Below are 3,917 nucleotides of genomic sequence, written 5' to 3' on the forward strand. Positions count from 1 at the left end.
TTTTACTTAATATGAAAGTACTTGTTCATTCTTAAACAATAATCAATCTTCATCTTTTTAAACTTTATTGTAATATCTTTCAATCTAATATCACCATCATTAATATTAGGCTGAGTTATCTTATATATCTTGAAGGAATCATCAATACATCACCATTAAAATTGATTTGGACCAAGACTTACTTTTTCTTGTCACTTAAAATATATTTATACGTGTTCATCTTTGAAAAAAAATCCATCAATTATTTTCAACCAAGTTATTGTTAATTTAATTTTTCTTGAGTTTTTTTGTTACCTAACTTAATTTCTAGATCTAGCTCTCTATGGATATGACCTCGATCTTACCGAGTTAATTCCTACATCTTGCACTTGCATATGTATAGGTTATACCATACGATTGGGCTATGAAAGTACCAAGTATTTGATGTACCAAGGGTTATACAACATAAATCTAGCTTAACCATTTAATAAGCAAAGTATTAAAAGTGACAAGATAACAAATGCAAAACATGTTAGTATCAAACATTAAGGTCCATATTGAGTTTATATTATACTTATTCATATACCATTAGTGTAACTTTTTCACATTGATATAATAAACTTAACTAAATATAATGTGAAAGAATAGAAACATAAATAAACAAGAAGAGAACATAATTATATAAGTATAGTTAAAGAAATGAAAGGCATAAACAAGAGATTGATGGAAACAAAACTAAAGCATTATAAAAATGTAAAGAAAGCGAGCAAGAATATGATCTTGATATGAAAAACAGGATGCCTAAATATATGTAAAATACCTCATTTTATAATCTAAAATTTGAAACTATTGATTTGTTGACTAATTGTTGAGTAGGTGACCATATCTTGACTTGGTGACAAATCCTTATCTTCTTATCTAAACAAAACATCGTTGCTAATATTAGATTTTGAATAGACTGCATGAAAATTCTAGGAAATTATCTCAGCTTTCTAAAAAAAAAATTTGAGGTCATTTAGACTTCTAGAACTCGAGATATAGGCTAAATATTAAATAGTGTTTGGGCTGCAGGACATATTTCGACTTCTCCGTTGTTGCTATAATTTGAACTTAAAAACAACATTTTTGAATCTTGGATTCTGTATGAAAGTTTTAGTCATATATCTTAGCTTTCTATCCATATAGAGTAGATCCAAATCCAAGTTCTACAGCTCCAGATATGACCCAATGACTGAACAGTATTCCAGAGTGGACTGAACCAACATCTTTTTTTTTTTAAGCTTGGCCCTCTCCTTGTCTTCTAAATTTCAAAAGTTAAACTCATCAATCAATCCTTTCATTTATGTGATAGACCTGCATTTAATATGAATATTTACCTTAAATTAAAGGTATCTTATAGTATTAGATATGATATAATAAAACATGCTCTAATTAAAGAGTTATTGATACTTTCAGTGCAAAATAATGATATAAAACCTTGATAAAAATGCACTTTTAAGTACTAAATAGAAGGACGATCTTTCAATATCATTTTTTTTTAGTTTTTTAACTATAACTTAATTTATGAACAACTAATCAATATTTTATTAATTTAATTTATTTTAGGTTCACAAACATTGAGGTCACCTAAGTAATATTATTGAGGTTTAAATCATCAATGGAGATTTTATTATTTCAACGGAGTCAGGTATCTAGACACCCTGAATAGATACCTTATATCGATGCATGGTTTGACATATTTGAGGTTGATGTTAATTTCTAATTTCCAACTTATTTTTAATAAATTATTAATATAATTGTAAATAGATTATTATTTTGATTTAAAATTAATTATCTATATATAGGACATAATCACCTAGGACATTACGCATGACAACGTTATGAAGAGGGTGTGGAAAAATCATGCGGCAATAAGGTAACATAAAAAACAATACAATATTTTTTTTTTATAAAAAATATGTCTCAAAATCTAATTTTTCACTATAGAAGTAGGTTGCATGATTTTTGGTATGAAGTACAAAAAATGATAAAAAAAAATCAGAGAGATAACAATCTCCAAGGCTGGAACAACGTGATGGTTTGGAGGGATCTCAAACCGCTGTACATAATGACAGATATTTAGCTGCAATATATTAAGCACATGACATTTGAGCAGTTTACACAATGCTCACAGTTTGGTGTTGGTAACCAGAATCGGTAAATTTATGGTTCGGTGACAATGCACATCGGTTGCTTTGTTCCATTTATTGCACATGCAAAATAGATGATAAGATTAATTTAAATGAAATATATTATTAAATAATTTGTTGTTACTTCATTAATTTTTTTTCCTTACAAGCTATTCTCTTGAATGTGAGCCGAGTCCAATGGAGCTGTTTGTAGAGATGCACGTGTGGAGTCAAGATCATTAAAAGGGGTGCAATAGTTCGTTGACAACCGCGCTCAACACTTTATGGTATGTTCGTTCAACCATTTTATTTTATAAGTTATTATTTTTATTAAATTGAATATGATGATTTCTTTTTTTCATTTTCAGGAGATCTATAATAACCGGTTGAGAGAGAGATGTGGTGACGATCTTTCGACCAATTTGGATTTTGATCTAGATTCGTGGATAGAGGTAGAACCATTTAGTAGACCTGATAAAAATTAGGTGTACAAGCTTTCCAACATTACGATCGAGAACTTGCAGGTGACCCATAGTGTCTCAACTGTTGGGTGCTCCCAATTAGTATCAGGTACCCAATCTGAGGATATCATGGCCTTGAAAAAACACACCGCTCAACTCATCAAAAAATATGAGCAACTCTCGGTGAATTATGAACAACTTTGCCAAATGGTCATGAACATGACACTACAATATGGTGATACATGTATACCCCTTTTTTGGCAGTATGGTCCTAGGAACACCCAGCCTCCTTTTCCTTCAGCAGCTACACCATTTTGCTAATTTAATATTTTTTTTTAGAAACTCATTTAGTTTGTAATGAATATTATTTAATTTATTTATTTTTTTATTTTTGACGTTTAATAAAATTCATTTGCATAATTGGTTTTTTACTATTAATTTATATAATTTTATATTATTTATTCTAAATATTTTTTTAAAAAATTTAAAAATACCCACTAACGAATTTACAAATGGAATGTATTCGTCGGCATTTCATAGAGAGTTAAAAAATATTTACTAGAAATGTCACAATCACTGACACGTTCACCAATGGATATTGTCTGTCGGCTTTTTACAGAGAGCTAAAACATATTTACTAGATATGCCAATATCACCAACGGAATATATATGTTGGTATACTTCCAAAGAGAAAATTTTTTTGGTGTGCAATTTTGTTTGTAAAACCATCATTAATATTTTTTTTACCGATATACTTAGCAACAGAGTGTTGTATCACCAATGAAAGATATGCCAATGAATAGTTTCCTTTGGTGATTTAGGTGGTAAAAAATTTACCAATGAAGTTTGAATCTCATGCCAACGGTCTATGTCCATCGATAAAACTGTGAAATCTTGTAGTGATTAGAATTGTGTGAACAATGTTTGCTACTTTCAGATGGCACATGTAGGAACCAAAACCGTGATTTCAAGGTAGTGGTTGATGCGTCTCAGTATCCCCTCTACAAATAAGTGATGCATGTAACCCAATAGTGGCCGGGTTGTGAGTGTGAATTTTTTTTTTCTCCCTTTTTCCCTCTCTCTTTCTTGATTTTCATGTCAACCTTAAAAAACCATATCAACATCTAAGGTTTCTTGTACTAAAGATTTCATCCATATTCTTAACTTGCTGATGGTTTGTTGTGTTATGTTATTATCATGGTTTGCCTATATTATTTCTAACTTCAATGTTAGTAAATTTTAGGTTAATATTCTTAACTCTAATATTAGTAAATATTGAAATTGATATTTTCTACTCACCTTAGTAAAT

Source organism: Populus euphratica, unplaced genomic scaffold (genome assembly GCF_000495115.2).
Source record: "Populus euphratica unplaced genomic scaffold, PopEup_1.0 scaffold263.1, whole genome shotgun sequence".
Lineage (NCBI taxonomy): Eukaryota > Viridiplantae > Streptophyta > Magnoliopsida > Malpighiales > Salicaceae > Populus > Populus euphratica.